We start from the raw sequence: 22,673 nt of genomic DNA on the forward strand, positions 1-22,673 counted from the left end.
ATAAAACCTTCTCCCTGGGGTATGGACAACAGAAAAGTGGGTGAAGGGAGACGTCAGACAGTGTAAGATATGACAAAATAACAATTTATAAATTATCAAGGCTTCATGAGGGAGGGGGGAGCGGGGAGGGAGGCGGAAATAATGAGCTGATGCCAGGGGCTTATGTGAAGAGCAAGTGTTTTGAGAATGATGAGGGTAGTGAATGTACAAATGTCCTTTATATAATTGATATATGTATGGATTGTGATAAGAGTTGTAGGAACCCCCAATAAAATGATTTAAAAAAAGAAGAAAGAGCTTTATATAAAAGAGCAATTGTATATTGGGCAAACATCCCAGCGTAGTCCAGATCAAGTCCATAACAGGTATTAGCTTTTATGTCTGATACCAGTCTGTAAATTCCTCTTGGTTCACGCAACACCTGCAATGATGCTAAGTGCAGGAAGATCACAGGTTAGTGGGTGGAAAGTCTTGTGGATCCAGGGGTGGTGGAAGCATCTTAGTGCTGGCAGGGGTCTTCACTTGGCTTCCTCATCTCCAAGGCTCTGGCTACCATCAGCATAGCTCCATGTGTCATGTCAACAAGAATAAGTGTAGCTCCCAGTACCAATTGTGTTAGGCAGGGTTCTAAGGGCTGGTCCAAGGTCAAGGAAGCAGACAGCTGAGTACTCCCTCAAGCAATGCAGGCAGAGTCTGCCCACAGGCAGCAAACAGCAGGGCAGGTCACCAACAGTCAGCATCTCCAGAGTTAAGCAAAGTAGGCCCCATGGGATACTGAACTCAAGCAATGCAAAATGACAGGATTTACCAGCCTCAAGCTCAAGCAATAGATGCACCATGTGGAACCAGATCTTGAAAGAACCTCACTTTCTACCTACACGATCCACAGGTAGTTGACTTGTCCCACAGGTAGTGTAGCTCACAAGTTGAGGCTGAGAGTTAGCTAAAGCAGGAAGACAAAGTAGAGAGAGTATGTTTCTGGTCTCCAGTGAGCTATTTATCTCCATGACACCTCCAAATAAGGTCATCAAACTGTGACCTGATTGGCAAGCTAGACTCCACCCCTTTGCAAGTTGACACTAGATGATGTAACTACCACAACGTGGAACAAAGGATATCATTGCTGCTGTCAGATGGCTCTTGGCTTAAACAGAGCATCTCAGAAAGATGTTTACTTGTGTTTCATTGACTGCAAAGGCATTTGACTGTGGACCCTAACAGAGTGTGAATGACCTTGAGAAGAATGGTAATTCCAGAACATTTCATTGTGCTCATGAGGAACTTGTGCATAGATCGAGAGGCACTTGTGAGAACAGAACAAGAGACTACTGTGTGGTTTAGAAGCAAGAAAGGTGTGTGTCAGGGTTGTGTCCTCTCACCATTCTTATTCAATCTACTGGTTAAGCAAATCATCAGAGAAGCTGGATTATGTGAAGAAGAGTGTGGCATCAGGATTGGATGAAGGCTTATTAACAATCTGCAGTATGCAGAGTGCTTAAAGTGAGGAGGAGGAATTGAAGCTCTTGCTGATGAAGACCAATGGTTGTAGCGTTCAGTATGGATTTCAGTTCAGTGTAAGGAAGGCCAAAATTCTTGCAACTGGACCATCATGATAAATGAAGAAAAGGTTGAAGTTATCAAGGATTTTGTCTTACTTATATCCACAATCAGTCCTCATGGAAGGAGCAGTCAAGAGATCAAAAGACGTATTACACTGGGTAAATCTGCTGTGGATAACCTCTTTAGAATAATGAAGAACAAGGATGTTACTTTGAGAATAAGATATACCTGACCCAAGCTATGGTTTTCTCCATTGCATCATATTCCTGTGAAAGTTGGACATTGAAACTAGGACATTAAATCAATAGGAAAATTGATTCACTTGAATTGTGGTGCTGGAGAAGAATATTGAAAGTACCATGGATTACTAAAAAAGAACAAATCAGTGTATCTTGGAGTATTCCTTAGAGTATTTGTATCCAGAGTACTCCTTAGAAGCTAAGAAGGCAAGACATCGTCTTACATACTTGGGGTATTGGGTTAGTCTGGGTTACTAGAGAAACAAATCCAGAGACACTCATGTGTATAAGAAAGAGCTTTATATCAAAGAATAGTTGTATACTAAGAAAGCATCCAAACCTAGTGCAATTCAAGTCCGTAAATCCGATATTAGCCCATATGTCCAGTATCAGTCTGTGAATTTCTCTTCAGATTCACGCAAAACATCCAATAATGTTGAGGACAGGAAGGTCACAGGCCAGTGGGTAGAACGTCTTGTGGATCCAGTGGCGGTGGAAGCATCTTAGCGTTGGTGTGTGTCTCCACGTGACTCCTCCAGTTCCAGTGCCATCAGCATAGGTCTCTGTGGCTTGCAAACAGGAATGTCTTGCAGGGAGATAAAGCAGAGAGAGTATGTTTGTCCTCCAGTGAGATATTTATCTCCTTCGTGCCTCCAAATGAGGTCATCAAGCTGTGACCTGATTGACAGACTAGACCCACCTCTTCACAAGTTGACACCAGATTATTTAACTGCCACAGCCATGTTGCCAGGAGAGACCAGTCCCTGGAGAAAGACATCATGCTTGGTAAAGTGGAAGGACAACGGAAAAGAGGAAGGCCCTCCCTCAATGAGATGGATTGATACAGTAGCTCCATCAGTGGGCCCAGGTATAGGAACAATTGTGAGGGTGGGACAGTAACATGCAGTGTTTCGTTCTGTTGTTCATAGGGTTCTTATGGGTCAGAGCTGACCTGATGGCACCTAACAACTGCCACAATTATGTACTAGAAGCTTTCCAAGTGTAAAACTATAACCCTCTTAACTATGTAGGCATTCTCCAGATATGAGCATCTGGCTTAGAGACAACTCCTACTTCCCTTTTAATGGGGTTTAAATATGCCCTCCCTTTAAAAGGGTTGAATCAGCCTCGCTTTCCAACAAATTATTCATCGCTGTCATCATCAGTGGCTATGCAGAGCAACTTTTATGTCATTTCCATCTTGACTCAGAGTGACCTGACAGAACACAGTAGAACTTAACTGCCCCTTAGGGTTTGAGAACTGCAGAAGAGAGAGTCCCGTTATGCTCCTGAGAGTGCCTGGTGGTGACCGCTTTTGCAGTCAGCGGTGCAGTCTTTAATCCACTGTGTTGCGCGAGCTCCTTTTTCTTGCACACAGAAGTCCCACTACTACGGAGTCAACTCCAATTTCACAGGATCTTTGATAGGATCCCCAAGTCTGGAAATCTTTACTGGAATAAATAGTCTCATCATTTTCCCTGGGAGTAGTGTTGGGGCTTGAGTCCCAATTTGAGGTTAGAAGTTCAGTGCTTAACCACTGTGCCATTGGAACTTCTTATTCTTAAACTGATGTAAGGCTCAGCACTTGCTCTAACTTCCCTACTTACTTGACTTAAAGACCCTATGAGGATGGATTTGTGTGTAACTTGCACACTGCTTGCATTGTTACTGCCAGCTCAGGGATACACATAAAGAAGCTAATGCACCAACAGGCTCATTTAGTACAAATTTATTAGCTACTTGCTGTTGACTCACCTTAAGATAACATGTCTAAAGTCTTAAAATTAATTAAAAAAAGATAGCTGAGACTTGGCTCTATTTCTCTTTGACTTTCAGACAGGTGCTCTTTCTAGTTTACCACTGTGTCTTCCATGCAAATATTTTATCTTCATGTTTGAATGAATGCATCACTGACTTGACATTCTGTTATACCACAGATTCTGACATGTCTTATTTCAAGAAAGGGGAACCAAAAAAAAAAAAAAAAAAGATCGCCGAGCAGCAGTGTGAGCAATTTGAGATGGTACCCTAAGCTATGTACAGCATCTGTGGGTTTTAAACAGATCCTGAATATGTTCATTAGAAGGTGGAGATGGTTCATGTGCCATGAGGTCATCATCTACTACAGTGTCTTTCATTATAAATTAGCTCCCTGTCTTTTCATAATGCTGTGATTCTCTCTGAGAAGAGCTTCATTCTTACAGCATTCAGCTTTTTAAAATTGTATTTCTTTATTCCAGTTTGCTTTTCTCATTTCTTACCAATGAAATGAAACTATAATTGTGATAAATAATCTAACAGAAAATGTCTCCGTGGTTTTCAAACTCTAGTTATGGAACTATTATTTTTCAGTAATATTTTAGACAAATGGATTTTGGCATAAGCAACCAAAATTATCGGGTATTTCTTTAGTTTTTAAAAATATATATACCTGTTTGATTACTTTTCAGAAATAGAATATATGATTCACTGAGAAGGAAACCTAGTCAGTCCTACTCCTTTCTCTTGAACCTTGAATTGTCCTTTTGCCATGAAAATAATGTTATAAATATAATGTTAGTGGTGACGGAAGTTGCCATTGAGAGTGCTCTCATGTTCATGGTGACATTATCTCTAATGGAATGCAAAGTTGCCTCATGATTGTTGCTATGCTTACACCCATCGCAAGAAACTCATCTTTGGTTGTGATCCATAAGGTTTTCATTGGGTATTTCTTATAAATACATTGCCGGGCTGTTCTTCCTAATCTGTTTCAGTCTTGAAACTCCCCTGAACCATGCTGATATTTGAAATATTGGTGACATAGCTTCCAGCATATCAGAGCCACACAAAAATGAACAAATATATGTGACAAGCTGGTACTGAACAGTAAATATGAAATTACTGAGACACTCGGCAATTGCTTGGTGTTTCTTTGCTTCAGAATGACTAATTTTTAGCTAACTGTTTAGCTTTTTAAATGAAATTTTAATATTTGATTATAGTGGAACAATAACACATTTTCTTGGCATCTTCCCCCAAATTCATACAGCACTGAGGCATACTGGAATGCTTCTTCGGAAGTGAGAGTTTGTTGCCGAAATAGTAATAATTTTATTGTTTGCACATTTGATAAAATATTAAAATGTTCTCTTACCATAGTCCTTAAATAAGATGTTATCTCCGAAGTGTTAGCTTGTGAGTAGGATGGAAATGATATATTACAGTGTTATATAAAATGACTCATGAGTGGGTGAAAAATCCCAAGAATACCAGGACACCCACATTAGAAAAAGCCAACATATGCAGTTTCTCTTTACACCACGTTCCAGCAGGCTGTGTAATGGAACTCTGTTCATTAAAGAAATCTCCATAACTTCATTCATTGCCATGGTGAATGTCTTCCCATTAAAAAATAGTGAAATAACGTTTTAAAATTATTATTTTAAATCACTTATAATCGGACAAAGGTATGATTCACATTTGAAGTAATGACTTCTTAATGCTTCAGAACTTAAAATTAAGAAAATAATATCCCACTTACCTTTTGAGTATCTTGGAGACTTTAAGTTCTGTATAAATACTGTGAAAATTTTGCTTTAACAAATAGTATCCTAGGTCTCGATAAACAACTCATTTATACTCTTTTAATGACAAAAAAACTATGTGTGATATTAGAATATTGTTTTCTCTCAAGTTCAGTTCATGTACTCATTAAATTACATGCATATAATTAATATGGATAGTAGCATGTTATATATCCTTACCTAAATATTATCCACAAAGTTGTTTTGATTGGTTTTCACCAATGAGATTTTGTTTGTCTGGATAACTTTGTTCCCTCCAGGTCTGAAAGTGAGCTTACCCCCATGTTAAAGTAACCATTTAGATCAAAACAACAGAATTTACACAAGAACAAGGTTCAGAGCGTTAAGAAGGGAGGAGCAATGGAAACAGAAAACAGAGAATTTGGGATCCTTTTTTTCCCAACTTTTTAAAACATTTATGATTTAAAACTTTACAGAGTAAATTTGTATTCTATTCAGCAGTTCATACATTGATTACAGTCCCCGAGATGTACCAGCCTTCTTCCCCCTTCTGCCCCCTCCCTGTGCTTTTATACGCTTCATCCTTCTTTCCTGTGTCTTCTAGCTTTTAAGAGTTTTGAGCCATAAGCAAATGCTCTTCCTTTGATTTTGTATGGTTGATTTTCCAGGGAGTGTATGTTATTCTTGGATGTTATACTTCCCCTCCAAGTCTATATATTGTTGGTCTGAAAGCTGAGTCAGAGGAGTGAGTACAGGTCCAAGAGTGAAACATCGCTAAAGGCCACAATCTGTAGATTCCAAGTCTCCAGCAGACCACTAAGCCTGATCTATTTTATGGTTTTGGTTTGTTCCACTTTCTTCTCCCACTCGACTCGGGACTCTCTTTTGTGATCCCTTTCAGAGTAATTAGCAGTGGAAGCCGAGCACCATCGAGTTCTTCTGGTCTCAGGGTTGTGGAGGCTGAGGTTCACAGTGTTCCATTCATCCTTTGGATTAATTGTTCCCATACATCTTCTATTTTCTTTATTCTTATTTTATGGTACTTCTGTGCTGTCTCTGGTGGCTAACAAAGAGCATGCACGTGGGGCAGGTACATGTGTCATCTGGTGGGCACTCTACTGCGTGGTATAGCTGTGATCCAGAAGCTCCAGGTTCAGTTCTCGTTCGGGTACTGAAAGCTGGAAGAGCAATGAGGTACCCATGCACTCTGCGGAAGTCTGGAAGGTCTTCTCCCCACAAGGGTGGTCATGCCAGTAGAGGGACAACAATGCAGAACATGGATCCCCATATGGTTGGTATTCTTGATGATACCTTCAAGGGATTGCAGTGGATGAGTTGAAAAAAAGGTGTATGAATTGTTGAATGTAAAACTAATGATCTGCTTGTAGACCTTCACTTAGTTCATAATAGAAACTTTAAAAATTTCCTAACTTGTTTTACCAAATGCTAATTAAGCCCTGCTGTGTTACTGGAGTTCTCATTCATTCCCCTTTACCCAAACAAAGAATCTCAATCCACATATGTATTTTTTAAGTTCCTGTTTTGTGGCGAAGCTTGTAAACTTAATTTGAAATAGCAGAAAAGCTGCTCTTTTTGTGAAACAAGCTCTCGCATGATCATTAATCACTACGAGACTTCTGGGACGGTGGTAGTGTTTCCCCAACGTTTTCTCTGAGAAAGTTGTGGCTGTGAGAGTTAAAATAGTTTGCCCACCAAATGACATTAGAACCTAAGTCTGTTGCACAGAATCCCTTTGCTAGAATGTCTCCTGTCACATAAACACAATACACGTGCATCTTTTTGCTTTGCTTTTGTGTTTACATATGTGATATATGTGTTAGCTACTTCATTATGTCTCTCTGCCCTTGTTAAAATAATTCCAACAAACTTTCAAAGCAGTATGTCCCTTTCAACTCAAAATTGGAATCACTCACTGATTTCCATTATGTATACATGTCAGATTTTTAAAAATAGAATTAAATTTGTCAATCATGTTCTTAAGTCTGATAATGATTAAAATAACACTCCATGTGACCATATGCTTATTAATCTCAGATTTTTCAGGCCTAATCATCTAACTAAAGTGTAACTAATTACCTTTTTGTAAAATATTCAGATTTATGTTGGTGGTGGTGGTAGAGAATATACACAGCAAAGCACCCACAAATGTTCTACCCTGGTGACCCTATGGGATAATCCTTGGATGAGTCTGTCTGCTCAGTGTCAGAAACCCTTTGTAAGGTTTGATTCCAGTGGGTCATAATTGACTTGGTGGCAGTGGTTTTTTAACAGGTATAATTCATTGACTGATTACATTTTTTAAATTGTATAACCACCCTTACCCTGATTTTCTGAGTTGTTCCTCCTCCATTAATACAAATTCACCGGTCCCTAAGGTTCCAATGTAGTCTTTTGAGTTGGAGGCTATCAGTTTGATCTCACATAGACATGTCTTGAAAGAACTCAATGCTAAAGGCAGACACTGTTCACTAGTTAAGCTAAACTATTATTCTTTGGTTTTCAGAAGACTTCATGGAATATTTTTGGTTTAAAGAATGTCTCATGAAAATTGTTTCAGGAGATTGTCACCTACCTGGCAAGTCTAGAGTCCATGAGAATTTGAAGTTCGGTCTTATATTTTTCCCCTTTTTTCCAGGGTGCTACATTTCATGTGAGGACAATGGACATAGAGACAAAAAGACAACATTTGAAATCTTTGTAAGAAGTAAAAGGCCATCATGATGGATTAAATGCATAGGAGTTACAAAGATGAGCCATGATATCTGGCTTTAGCAATTAGCGTTTGAGGGTACTTTTTCTTAAACTCAGAAGTTAAAAGGAACCAGATTACGGGAATAGGAGAGAGTGTTGGCAAGAAGTGGATGGGGAGATTGGTTTGAAATATGTTAAGTTTGAGTTACCTGATTGTCAGTGAAATTTCCCATTGCTTATGCCAGGCAGATAGGCAGTTGGATTGACACATTAGCTACAACAATGGGCTCACACATAATAACAGCTGTGAGGATGGAGCAGGACCAGGCAGAGTTTTGTCCTTTTGTCCATAGGGTCATTATGATTCAGAACCAGCTTGATGGCAGCTAACAGCCACCACAGGCAGATGGATATTTCAATCTCACCTAAAAGAAGTTTGCCTATAGATTTAAATTTTGGCCTTGTCATTGTATAGAGACCAATTAATAATGGGAATGATAGAGATAACCAGAAGAGATGAGGACTTCTCTTGAGGAGCTCAACATTTAAAAGTAAAAGGAAGAATAGCCAACCACTGAAAACAAAGTCACACAAAAAATGGGATAGAACCAAGAGTGTGATATTCTGGAGCTCCAGGAAACGTATTTTTAGAAATTCAAAGTGGCTCAGCTGTACTGATTGTTGCTGAAAGGTCCGGTAAGGGGGATGTTTTTCAATGGCTGTGGTATTTGGACAGGAGCATCACCATTGACCTGCCTAAGAGTAACAGGATTAAATTGTACTGGAGGCATGAAGACACCGAGAAAGTTAATTGAGGAAATGGTTTCTAGAAGCTCACTTTTGAAAAAGCTGGAGAGAGTGGCTGAATGTTGTGAGGACCATGCCAGTTGATTCAGGTTCCTGGTGACCCGGGTGTAGCAGAGTGGATCTGAAACCCACGGGGTTTTCATGGCAGCGCTGCCTTTTGGAGGCATATCACCCAGTCTTTTATACTGTCTCTCCACACTCACCGAACTCAATGCCATGTAGTTGATACTGACTCATAGTGACCCGAAGGAACTGACCTTGTGAGTTGCTGAGGCTTTAATTCTTTACAGGAGTCAAAAGCCTGCTCTTTCTCTCATGGAGTTGCTGGTGCTTTCAAACTGCTTAACCTTGCGGTTGGCAGCCCAACACATAACCACTACTCCACGAGGGTTCCCCAGATGGGTTCAAACCAGCAACCTTTGCTCAGTAGTAGAGCACTTAAAACATTTGAACCACCCAGGGACTCCTGATTGAGGACCATTGTATGCTTCATTCTGTTAGGTTTCTCCGGTGGGTAATACCTCGATTCTTGGCTTCGCACAAGAAAGAATTCACACTGAAGCCTGGTTGGTAATCCGAGTGGGTTTTTTATAAAGGACGGGAGAAGTTTCAGATTTAATAGTCACAAAAGAGTACTTGCTATTTCAGGGAAGTGTGCCAAACCTTGCGGAAGCTGTGCTGGTGCCCACAACTGAATATGGGCAGCCTGGTGGGACTGTGTACATGGTGACCTGAGGCCGGAGAGCGAGTTGTTTGTTGTTTTTGTTGTTAGGTGCCGTCAAGTTGGCTCTGATCGACAGCTACCTTATGCACTATGGGATGAACCACTGCACGTTTCTGTGCCATCCTCACAATTGTTCCTATGTCTGTGCCCAATGGTGCAGCCACCATGTCAGTCCATCTGTTTGAGGGCCTTCCTCTTTTTCGCGGTCCCTCCACTTTACCAAACATGATGTTCTTCTCCAGGGACTGGTCTCTCCTAACAATGTGCCCAAAGTAAGTAAGGTGAAATCTTTCCTTCCTTGCCTCAAGGAGCACTCTGGCCTTACTTTTTATAACACAGATCGGTGTGCCCTTTTAGCAGTTCATGATAATTAAAATATTCTTCTCCAACACCCCAATTCAAATGCATGTATTCTTCTTTTGTCTTCCTTATTCAATGTCCAACTTAAATATGCATATGATACAATGGAGAATACCATGGCTTCAGTTAGGTGCACCGTAGTCTTCTGAGTAACATACTTGCTCTTCAATGCTCTAAAGAGATCTAGCGCAGCAGATTTACCTAATGCAATATGTCATTTGATCTCTTCACTGCTCCTTCCATGAGCATTGATTATGGATCAAAGTAAAACAGAATCCTTGATAACTTCAATGTTTTCTCCATTTATCATGCTGTTACCTATTGATCTAGTTGTGAGGATTCGGGTCTTCCTTACATTGAGCTGTCATCTGTACTGAAAACTACAGTCCTTGGTCTTCATCAGCAAGTGCTTCAAGTCCTCCTCACTCTCAGCAAGCAAGGTTGTGTTGCCTGCTTATCACAGGTTGTTAAACCTTCTTCCAATCCTGATGCCATACTCTTTTTCATATAACCCAGCTTCTCTGACTATTTGATCAGCATATAGATTGAACAAGTATGGTGAGAGGATAGAGTATACATATACAACCTTGATACACACTTCTGATTTTAAACCATGCAGTATTCCCTTGTTCTGTTCCCACAACTGCCTCTTGATCTGTGAACAAGTTACACACGAACAAGTTACAATGAAGTGTTCTGGAATTCCCATCCTTCGCAAGGTTATCCACTGTTTATTATGGTGCATACAGTCGAATGCCTTTGCATAATCAATGAAATGCAAGTAAACCATGCAACAGTTTTCCACAGTGGCATTCTCTTGAGTTTTGCGATCACTCTTTGTTTTTTCTTTTTTGACAGTTAGACAGCATCTTTATTTAATAATTATAAGGAAATTGAATAAATACCTGGAAAGGGGGAGCCAAAAGATTAAGCAACTGCAGGAATTTTCTCTCTTAAATAATCTTTTACACGATGCTGTAATGTGGGAATTTTGATATTTTTAAGCACTCAACTCAGCAGACTATAAAATAAAGCTTTTTGTTTTGTTTTTTGATCATTTTATTCGGAACTCTTACAGCTCTTATTTCAATCTATCCATACATAGATTGCATTAAGCACTTTTGTACATATGTTGCCATCATAATTTTCAAAATAGTTTCTTTCTACTTGAGCTCTTCGTATCAGCTCGTCGTTTTTTCCCTCCCTTCTCCACTTTCCCTCATGAACCCTTAATGCATTATAAATTATTGATGATTTTCATATCTTACATCGTCTGATTTCTCCCTTCACCTACTTTTCTTACCCACCCTACCCCCTTCTTTTAAAGGCTATCTAAGCCAAACTGGAGTGAGGCCCAATCTTTTTCTCCTCAGGAGTATATTGAAATAGTAAGCATTCTGCAAACAGTAGAAAAGAAGTCTAACTCCTCAATAGAACAGAACCTAGATTCAGGTGGGGGGCGGTATTAGAGGGCTGTTTCCTGCATGATTTGTCTCCTCAGTCACTGTCCACAGGACTGAGAATCTGTAGGGATACTCAGCCATAAACACAAAGCCTAGCTTTATCGCCAAAGTTGTGGAAAAGAACTGTACTTCATGGGGCAGAGCCCTATGCTCCTCCAAGCCACCTGGACAGCACAGGGAAAGTGACCTAGGAGAACCCACATCAGGATCACAGTCATTCTTGCTCTCCTTTTCTGACTTGTTCCTTCACCATTAGCATAAACTCACTGCCCCTAAAGTTCCCATCTATAGAATTGTTTTTGTTAATTTGATCCTATACAGGTAGACCTTTAAAAAGGGCTTAGTGCTCAAAGTAGGCATTTTATACAAGTTAAATTACTGTTTATGTTTAAGAAGTCTTCAAGGTATATTTTTGATTGTGGTTTGAAGTTTATTTCAGGGCAATAGTTTTCAGTAGTTCATATATCATCCATGGCTTACTAAAGTCTGGAATTCATGAGAATTTAAAATCATTATTGTCAGGATGTAATTAAGCTATTCTAGAGGGAATTTGGTGAATAAATCCAGCAATGACATTTCATGTTTTTCTGAATTCTTTGCTTGTTTCCTTTTAAAGACTTGAATCAGTTTTTCAGAATATGAAATGGAATATGTATATGAAGTTTAAAATAAATGTTTACTAATCCAGACTTGTTCTTGTGGATATAGATATAATTAAGTTGCCATAGAAACAGATGGGTAGGATGATGACAGAATTAGGTAGCTGCCTCAGTAAAGGGGGAAATATGTAAAAGAATTTTAAGATAGGACCCAGACTAAGGATTTCTGAATCTGAATGTTGTTTTTGCCAAGATGTCCTTTGATAAATCTGCTTATTATTTATTTTGCCGCAGTGTTTTACAGAGACCCCACCATATGCCAGAAATAGCTGGGTTTATGGACCTTTGGCATTTAAGCCCTGGGATGCTAACAGAAAGGTCACTGGTTTGAACCCACCAGCTGCTCTATGGAGAAGGATGTGACCTTCTGCTTCCATAAAGACTTCAGCTTGAAAGCTCTGTAGGGCAGTCCTTTGAGTCAGAATTAACCTGATGGCAAGCTTGTTTGTCTGCCTGGTTGGTTTTAGTGCTGATTTAGAAGATAACTTTCCAGTTCTTTCTGGATTGTGATGGGATTTCTCTCTCTCACTTTCTCTGCTTCTGAGATGCACACTCTGCCATACCCAATGGAATGACAGAACTGATCAATCTTAGTAAAAACACATGCCATTTAACTGATTTGACCCAGTCATTTGGTAGAAGTTAAAAAGACATGGGTAGACGAGTCATAAATAGTCTCCCTTTATCTTATTGTTAAAAATGCAATCCTGAAATAATGATTGTTTGGGCCGGGTCAGGACCAAGGCAGCCCATTGGACCAGCTTCTGGAGAAGACAAGTGACTTGGCTGAATTTCAAAGCACCTGAGCCTCACAGCACCTGTCTTCAGCATTTCACAGAGTTTACCTTCCTGGACGGAACCCAGCCCCCCTCTCCCTAGCATTGTTTCCTTGGAACATGATTTACTAACAGGACATCACCTGGCCGAAACTTGCAACCACGGCACAAAGAACCTCCCTTCCCCTTACCGGCTCATATGCATGCCTTTAAGCTCATGCCTATATATGTCCTGCCGCCCCAGTACCAGGTGCAGCTTCCCTGACCTAACTCGGTAGGTTATGGAACTCTCCCGGGGCTCAAGATGCCTCCATCCCTTTCCCTGCTCTCCCTTCCCTCCCTGGAGTTCTTTCCCTGCCTCAATAAAATCTTTCCTAACTTCACATTCCTGGCTAAATTCTGTCTTTGTTCTGCCCCTCTGTCTCCAACCTTTCAATGCTATTTTAATAACTAACAACAAGAATCGTCAAATAGGAATCTTTACATATATTGGGACAGCAGCTCCACCTTAAAAAACAACAATCCGGCCTCCTGATGGCAGGCTACCTAGGTAGGTGGACCAGTGGATCTCGGTTCTGCTACTACCACTTCCCTTCCCCTCCTCTGTTACTCCACTGGTGTTACGACTGTCTCGTGGATCAAGGAGAGTCAATGGACAGGGCTTTCAGGGTCTGACAGATTTTATCTAGTCCTGGTTCTCAACCTTCCTAATGCCACCACCCTTTCATACAGTTCCTCATGTTGTGGTGACCACCCCCTAACCATAAAATTATTTTTGTTGCTACTTCATAACTGTAATTTTGCTACTGTTATGAATTGGACAACCCCTGTGAAAAGGTCGTTTGACACCCCCCCCCCAGGGGTCACGACCCACAGGTTGAGAATCACCGGTCCTACTGGTAGTGCAATTTCCTGCTTCCTGCTTCTGAGATGGCTTATTTTATACCTAGCAGAACAGTAATCACAATTAACCATGTTAACAGTCACTCACAGTTGAATCATATAATCCCGTGTCTTCCCCCACCTTCTTACCCAGACATATCAGGAAAAAGTCATCTGATCGTTTGTTTTTCTTTTGAGCCTGTCCTTGCTGTCCTACAACGTGTGTGCTTTTCACCCACTAGTGATCTTCAGATAGCTTTGCTCTCATGAGCTTGTTTTCATTTTCTTCAACCTGAATTTGCACATGAGCAATTGATAATCTTTTCCACAATAATCTGCTGGCCTTGTTCTCACTGTTGATGTTGATCTTCTATATCCTATCTTTCTACACATGCAGTCTGTTTTATATATGTATTCTATCTGATGTGGTCTGCCTAGACACCTTTTACATTGTTGAGAAAATGTATTTGTAAGGAAAATTTGACTTCAGAAAGTCCTACCATCTTAACTCCAATTTCGTTTCTCTCACCAAGTCCCTATCTTCCAACTAATTTTGTTTTCCAATCAAAATGCATTCTGATTGCATGTTTGATCAATTTCAGAATCTAGAATTTGATGAATTTATTCAATTTATCATTTTGCCATTCATTATTGGTTTATAAATTTGAACATTTGTATTAGCTGGTCATTTTTGTAGGTAAGTGGATATTATCCTACTATTGACAATGTTGTAATGGTCGATCTCGCAATGAATGACCTTTTTAACAATGAATGTGACAATATTTTTCAATTTGTCATTCTTGACTTAGTAAATCATATGATTATTCAATTAAATATGGCTAACACTGGTCTATTTCAGCTCATTCATGCCTAGGGTATCACTCTTTATGTGTTTCATGTAATCTTTGATGGCTTTCAAACATCTGCGATTTATGGTCGGATTTCCATTTGTAGATTAGTTCCTGGATGTTCACAGCTGTTTCTCCTCTTTTTGATTCAGTGACAGTTCCTGGATGACTTTCTTCATCCGTGTCATTAAGGTTGACCCTACTTTGAGTAAGCAGCTTTTCTTTAGTCGTATTGACAGCCTCATTTTGCACTATATTGAACAGTGTTCTGCTACTATTTATAAGATTTTTTTTCCTGAACCTTTTCCTTTCTTCCAGAAGTAGACCACCAGGTTCTTCTTCCTAGTCTGTTTTATTCTAGACACTCGGTTGAAACCTTGGACGACCCTGTTGGTACTTGAAATACTAGCAGCATAACCTACAACATCAAAGCAACATAGCAGCCACGAGAGTATAGCAAAAACGTGTAGATGGGTGTTTGTGGTGCTTTTATTCACAATAGCAACCTAAATGTCTGTCATCTGATGAATTAATAAAGAAAATGTACCTTATTTATTTTATTTTTCATCATTTTATTGGGAGCTCTTATACTATTCCATATGTCAGTTGTTTCAAGCATATTTATACGTATGTTGCCATCATCATTTTCTAAACATTTACTTTCTATTTGAGCCCTTGGTATCAGCAACTCCTTTTTCCCTCCCTCCCCCCCCTTGTGATAACTTATAAATTATTATTGTTTTCATGTCTTACACTGACTACAGTTTCCTTTCACCCACATTTCTGTTGTTTATCCCCCTGGGTGGGGGAGATTATGCATCGAGCATAGCGATTGGTTTCCCCTTCCTCTCCTCCTCCCACCCTCTTCTCCCTACTCTTCTGGTAACACTGGTCCCAGTTTTGTTCCTGAGGTGTTTATCTGACCTGGGTTCCGTGTTGTGAGCTTTTTATGTGTACCAGTGTACATGCTCTGGTCTAGCCAGAGCTGAAAGGTAGGACTGGGTTCATGATAGTGTGGAGTGAGGAAGCCTCAGAGAACCAGAGGAATGTTGTATGTTTCGTCAGTGCTATACTGCACCCTGGTTGACTCATCTCTTCCTTGCGACCTTTCTGTGAGGGGATGTCCTATTGTCTACAGATGAATTTGGGTTATTTGCTCTGGTCCCCCTCATTCTCAATAATATGGTTTTTGTTTATGTTGGGTTTCTGGTACCTGTTACCTGATTCCATCAATACCTCATGATCACACGGGCTGGTATGGTTCTTCTATGTGGGCTTGTTGCTTCTCTGCTAGATGGCTGCTTGTTTAACTTCCGACCTTTAAGACCCCAGACACTATATCTTTTGATAACCACGCACCATCAGCTTTCTTCATCACATTTGCTTATGCACCTGCTTTGTCTTCAGCGATGGGGTGGTGAGAGTGAGCATCACAGAATGCCAGCTTGTTAGAAAAAAGAGTTCTTGCATTGAGGTAGGGCTTGAGCAGAGGCCCAAAATCCATCTACTTCCTCAATGTTTTGACATATAAATATGTATACATAGGCCAGTATCTATTTTTATTAATTAATATCTTTACATAAGTATACACTTATATTTATAAAAGGTCACATATTGTATAATTCTGCTGTGTATGTCCATAATAGGTCAATTGTTAGAGAGAGAAAGCAAATCATGGATGGGTAGGGCCTGCAGGAAGTAATTACTAATGGTTACAGGCTTCCTTTGGGATTAGAATAGTCTAAAAACCACTGAAGTGGTTCCTTAATTCTCTTAATTCAATACCAACTTTAAAAAGTGAATTTCCTGCTGTGAATTATTTCTCAATTTAAGAAGTATTTGTTGATTTATTTTTCAAATGTGCCCCTAATGCAGTCTTGTCTTTTTAAGTTGTTAGAAACCATTTGAAGAATGTTTCAACGTCAAAGGTAGCAGATTCTTGAATCATATGGAAACCTACAAGATATTAATAAAATAATCATTTGTAAGCCTTTAGGCAGGGGCTATTTTAATCCAGCCTTGTACTTCCCACCCACACAAATCCGATCATCTATCTGAACAGGATTCTAACTCCAGAGGACTTGGAGTGTGGCTTCCTGCATCCTTGGATCACGGACACTGTGCCGTGCTTTAGGCCACGATGAATGTGAGCTACCTCAACCCAAAAGATGAACTATGGACACAGTCTGGCCCCAAACACTTCCATTTGACTGGAACTCTTTCTCTAATTCTAAGAATAATATAAAAACCCTGTGAGAAGGCTCTGGAGCATGATTAAGGTGATGTCAGTTCTACTAACCACATACAATGGCCTTATTATTGTTATAATTACTATACTTACCATATTAACTTCATTTTCTTTTCATAAATGATATAATGGTACCTCTTCGTTAAGTAATTATGTGGATGAAACAAATGACTTCTGAAATAGTTGGCATAGTGCCTGGCACAGAATAAGCACTCAGCCGTTGTTCTTCTGATTTATCTGGTGCTGCACGGTGAGTTTCAAAGCTCGGTGGTTTAAGACAATCATCCTTGTTATCTTTCGTGGTTCAGTGTATTGACTGGCTATGCCAAGGGCTTCCCAGTTAGGTCTCTTATCGATGTGCCCACCCCTAAGGCTTTGTTATAATTCACATGGGTGGCACTTGATGCAGTCTGTTGGCAGGGATTGCTGACACCCCCCAGCCACCACTACCACCGCTGTGGTTCTCTATTTCCTCAGAGCATGGACAGTCAACTGAAAGGGCAAGCTTTCCAAGAGGACTCGACAGGAGCTGTAATATTTTTTATTAGTAGGATGTATTATCGTTGTACTTCTGTTACATTGCAAGAGGAAGAAAATAGACCCCACCCCTTGACAGGAAGAGACTCAGTGTTACGTGCCATGAAGATGATGTGGAATGAGGATTGTGTTTGGCTGGGTTGCCTAGAGAAACAAAACCAATGACATTCATATGTATAAGAAAGCACTTCCTATCAAGAAAGCATCCCAGCGCAGTCCAAGTCAAGTCCATGAGTCAGATGCTAGTCTGAGCTCTCTTCAGACTTATGTAACTGTAGGCCGATGACACAGAAAAAGGAAACAGGGAGGTCACAAGCTGGTGGGTGTAGAGCTGTGTAGTTCCAACGTCCCTGGAACCCAGGGTGCCAACAGCTCTCCAGGTCTGCAGCCCACATGAGGCTGCCGTGGAGGCAGAGTCCTAGTGCACATAAGGGGACAAACGGGAGGGAAAGTTATCATTATTGTTCTTTTAGAAAAGGCCACACCCCCAGTAAACCTTCGTCTGGCTGCACCCTGATTCATAGGTTGAATGCCATCCCTACACTTCCTCACAATTTCAAGTTGACATCAAATCTCATCACCGTAGTGTGTCCTAAACTTAATCACTTCTGAGTCTATACACCAAACCAAACTCACTGCCTTGGGGTCAGTTTGGACTCAGTGAGCTACAGGCCGGAGTAGAACCACCCTTGTTAGTTTCTGAGGCTACAAGTCTTTATGGGCCAAAAGCCTCATGTTTCTCACTGGCTGGTGCTTTCAAACTGTTGACCTCGTAGTTTGCAGCCCAGTTCATAATTCACTGCACCGCCAGGGCTCTTTGAGTGATATATAAAAAGTAGCATAAACACAAAGAGAAAAGGCACAAGCGGCAACATAGAGAAAGTATAGACCAGAGACTGAAAGAGGTAGCACCTTCCCCTAGAGCCCAGCACCCACAATTTCTCTTCTTGAAATCCTCCCACTGGTGTTTTTGTATTACACCAGCACTAGGAAACAAAGACACGATTTCATTGGGTTTTCACCCAAACTACACCACCAAAGTTGCCCTTATTGAGGCTACTCATGATCTCTATATGGCTAACTGCAGTGAGGATCGCTCATTTCTCATTTTAATTGAACTATCAACCTCATAGTGCAAACTCTTAAAAAATATTTCTCCCATGGCTTTTATGACATTACATGTTCTTCTCACTTTCTGATTTAGCTTAAAAATATTTACTGTTGCATACTTTATATACCAAAAATTAACACATAGACGGGCAGTTTGATGAGTCGGTAAAACTATGGAGTAGTGCAGTCATCACTAGACCTCCGTTTTAGAACATTTACATCATCCAGAAGATTTTCAGTCATTCTTTGCTCTCAACCACAAAACCAGGCAACCACTGATCTGCTGTGTGTCCTTTCTACTTGGCTTTTGCTAGAAGTTCATATAAATGAAATGTACTACATAGTGTTTTGTCTTCCATCTTTCATTCAACATAGTCTTTTCCAGTTTTCTCCATGTTGTTATGTAAGTCACGCGGTTTATCTTTTGCACTCTCTGTAGTATTCCATTATATGACTGGATCATATTTTATTTTTGAATTCACCATCTGATGGACAATGTGTTATTTCCAGATTGGATAGTTCTATTATGGATAGTTCTGATCCAAACTTTTAAGTACAAGTCTTCCTGTGAGCATACATTTTCACTTCTCTTGTATGCATACCTAAGTGTCACTTTGATTATCTGGTTAGCGTCTGTTTAACTTTTAAGAAACTGCCACGTGGTTATCTAAGTGGGAACATCATTTTACATTCCCAGTGGCAATGAATGGGAATTTCATGTTCACCATGCCCTCTCCAATACTTGGTATTGCTAGTCTTTTTATGATAACCATAATAATGGTTATATAGTAGTATTTTGTCTTGTTTTTAATTTGCATGACCTTACTCATGATGTTGAGCAACATTTTTTATATGTGCATTTCCCATTCATATATCTTGTCTCCCTTAACCTCAGTCAGCTCTCCTTATTTTCACATTTTTCAGTTTGATCAAGTTTAGGTTCTATTCTGGGACAAGAAAGAAGACTTCCATGCACTGGCTATAAAGTGAATTCTTTTAACTAAAAGTCTTTCCTTTCGGTCCTTACAAACAGTGGAGGAATAAGGTTGTAAGGAGATGATACTTCCATTTCTTCCACCTCCAGTCTCCACATACCTATTTTATCGTGTATTAGGTTTAAAAGTAAAATGACATGCCACAGATAGAACATATTTTCAAATCATATTTGTTCAAAAGGACTTATAAACAGTATATAAAGAGTCTTTTGACTTAATAAGAAAACCCAATGTAAAAAAAATAAAATGGCAAAAAAAATTTGGATAGACAATTCACCAAAGAAGATATGTGAGTGGAGAATAAACACAGGAGGAAAAGTTGCTCAACATTGTTACTGTGTTTGAATGGGGCCCAAGCAACAGCTGGTCATGTCTGAGTTTTAAAGTATAAGCTTTCTTTCTTTGCCCCTGTGATCCAGAACACGTGAGTTTGGAAGTGTCTACCACACCCACTTCCTTAAGAGCAAAAACCTGAGAACCCTACCCTACAACCACCATTGGAAGAACAGGAATAACTAGTACTATAGATATTCTCAAGCTACATACCTGCTCTCAAACTTTGTTGGGGTTGAAAGTTTCCTAAAATGCTTTCAAAATCTTATTGCCCGCGTGGCACCATATACCAATAAAATCAAGATCCTTGAGGATGAAACCTAGATGTCAGAGGTTGTTTTGGTTCGAAGTTTGCCAAACAAAGTTCCGAAGCAGTGATCTGTACCTTAAGGGACTGGATATAGTCCCTAAAAGTGCAAATGTAAGCAGTTATAGCATTATCTATGTAACTGCCGTGTTTGGAGAGAAGAATGTGGCGAGGTAGGAAGATTCTAGAAGTCAGCCAAATATTTCTTAGCGGGAAGCCAATCTTTTTTCCACAGTGGGCTGTTGTGAGGAATCAGGACTCTATATTTTGTTTTCAAGTCAGGCATTTTATTTTATTTGCAGAGAGGAAACATTCCTTTACTCATGTTCCTAATTTTATGAGGATCTATACAGCCTTTTTACATAAACTGGGTTGTATTAGAATATGATCAGTGCGGTCATTGTGAATAAATTATCAAGATGTTTAAAATAAACTTCCTGTAACAAACATACATTTGCTTGTATTCGTGAATAGGAACAATTTTCTACACACATTTAAACCAATGTAAATTTCTCTGACACCTTAGTCTTAAACTTACTTCTTGAAATTATAATAAAACTTTCAGTATTTCAACAAGTCATTTACAGACAACTTAGGCAGATGCTAAGCTCTTATAATGTAAAATACAAAATAATTCAGCATTTGTTTTAACTATAATTAAAGCCATATAAATCTATTCTACTTTTTCATTCTCTCAGCCTTTATCAACTGTGGCTTTGATAAAACACCTGCTAGGAGCATTGACAAACAATTTTCCTATTCTGGTAGGGTGAAGGTGTTGTCAATTAATATAGCCCATCTGGACATAATCCTTGTGTGATATATTATACATTCTAGCCTCTACGCCTGTGGTTATAATCCTGTTTCGGAGGGAGTTCTCTGTTGGGCTAATGCACAGGATTTAGGTGGGATGTACTCTTAATGTCCACCTTACTAGAGGGGGTGAACCAAGTCACCACTCTTTGTTTCTTTGGGGATATGGTCTCCTGAAAGTCATAAACCATACTTCTACCAGAGCCATTCCTCTGTGTGTAAGAACCACGAGAGGACCGTGTTTGAGACCTCCATCTGAAGTGGTAGGAGCTGAGACCAGAAGCACAAGCACCAGAGTCTGTGGAATGGAGATCATGGACAGAGCAAAGGAACCTGAGGTGGAGGCAAAGAACTATGAGATAGGACGATAGAACAGTGCTGAGACTTTGAGACTGTAAGGTAGAGTAGTGGGCTGACTTCCTGGTGTATCAGGGCAGAGACTAAATATCACATGGCTGAGGGACTGAGGAATAGAGAGAGACTTGACTGCTGGCCGAGGAGAGTTGTTGCTGTGTGCCACTGGCTTTATCCTTACTCTCTTCTGATCCTAGCTTGTGGCTACTTAACTTCCCTAAGAAGCCCTCTTCATTGTGATTAATATGTGGAGTTCTTTTGGTCATTACAACAAATTATCGAACCCAACAGAAAAGTGGCTGTCATGAGAGGAATAGAGTAAAGAAGGGTGGCGTGTGGAGACTTGTCTGACTACCTTGTGGCGACCAGCCTTGGGTTTGTGTGGAAATAGCTTTTCCTTCTCTCTTTGTAACCCGAGGAGGTCAGATATGGCCTCCATGTCATTTATGTTAAAGTTCTTCATTAAAAAATACTGTTGTCCCACCATCATCTTTCTCACTGCTACTTGATTAAACCTCACTAGGCATCCTACGACTTTCCTTCCATTGATTATAATTCACTTGCTGTTCCCTTGTCCCTGGGTTGGTTTCCCCCCACTCTCTCCCACCTCCCTTATCCCATATCCCTCCAGAACCATTGGTTCCGAGGCCTAAATACAGGCACATACATATGTAAATACATATATAACAAGAGGGGAATAGAACTGTGTACTCATTTCTATATGTTAAGAATTAAGGTTGCAGATGGACATTGGGACTCAAATCAAGTACTCCCTTAACACAAGAACATTTTGTTCTAACAATCCGGCATTCTATGATGTTTACCTTCCCAACAAGATAGCTGAAGACAAAATGGGTGCATAAGCAAATGTGGTGAAGAAAGCTGATGGTGCCTGACTATCAAAAGATACAGCGTCTGGGGTCTTAAAGTCTTGAAGATAGACAAGTGGTCATCTAGCTCAGAAGCAATAAAGCCCACGTGGAAGAAGCACACCATCCTGTGTGATCATGAGGTGTCGATGGGATCAGGTATTAGGCATCAAAGACCCAGAATAAAACCATACCCCAGGTGAATGGGTTGGGGAGGCACGGAGTAGAGACCCAATGCCCATCCCTAGACAATTGAACATCCCCTCACAGAGGGGTCACAGGGAATTGATGAGCCAGTCAGGGTGCAATATAGCACCCATAAAACACATGACTTTTCCCTAGTTCTTTGCTTCCTTCACCCCACTATCATGACCTCAGTTCTAGCTTACAAATCGGATTAGACCAGAGCATGCACACTGCTATACATAAGAGCCCGCAAAACAGGGAACCCAGGATAGATTAAGCCCTCAGGGCCAACAATGAGTGCAGAAATACCAGGAGGATTAGGGGAAGGTGGGCTGAGAAATGGGGAATTGATCACAAGGATCAA

General features: G+C 40.2%; 1 protein-coding gene and 1 non-coding gene across 5 annotated transcripts in view; one reads left to right on the top strand and one right to left on the bottom strand.

Moving 5' to 3' along the window:
• Positions 1 to 22,673, top strand: part of ZRANB3 (zinc finger RANBP2-type containing 3) — a 246,177-nt gene that overhangs the window by 51,744 nt on the left and 171,760 nt on the right. The gene's annotated exons all lie outside the window — the stretch shown is intronic.
• On the bottom strand, positions 11,401 to 11,598 carry LOC142425152 (small nucleolar RNA SNORA73 family). The gene has a single exon (XR_012779517.1). It is a non-coding gene; the product is annotated as a small nucleolar RNA SNORA73 family (small nucleolar RNA).

Source organism: Tenrec ecaudatus, chromosome 13, assembly GCF_050624435.1.
Source record: "Tenrec ecaudatus isolate mTenEca1 chromosome 13, mTenEca1.hap1, whole genome shotgun sequence".
In the NCBI taxonomy this organism is placed as follows: domain Eukaryota; kingdom Metazoa; phylum Chordata; class Mammalia; order Afrosoricida; family Tenrecidae; genus Tenrec; species Tenrec ecaudatus.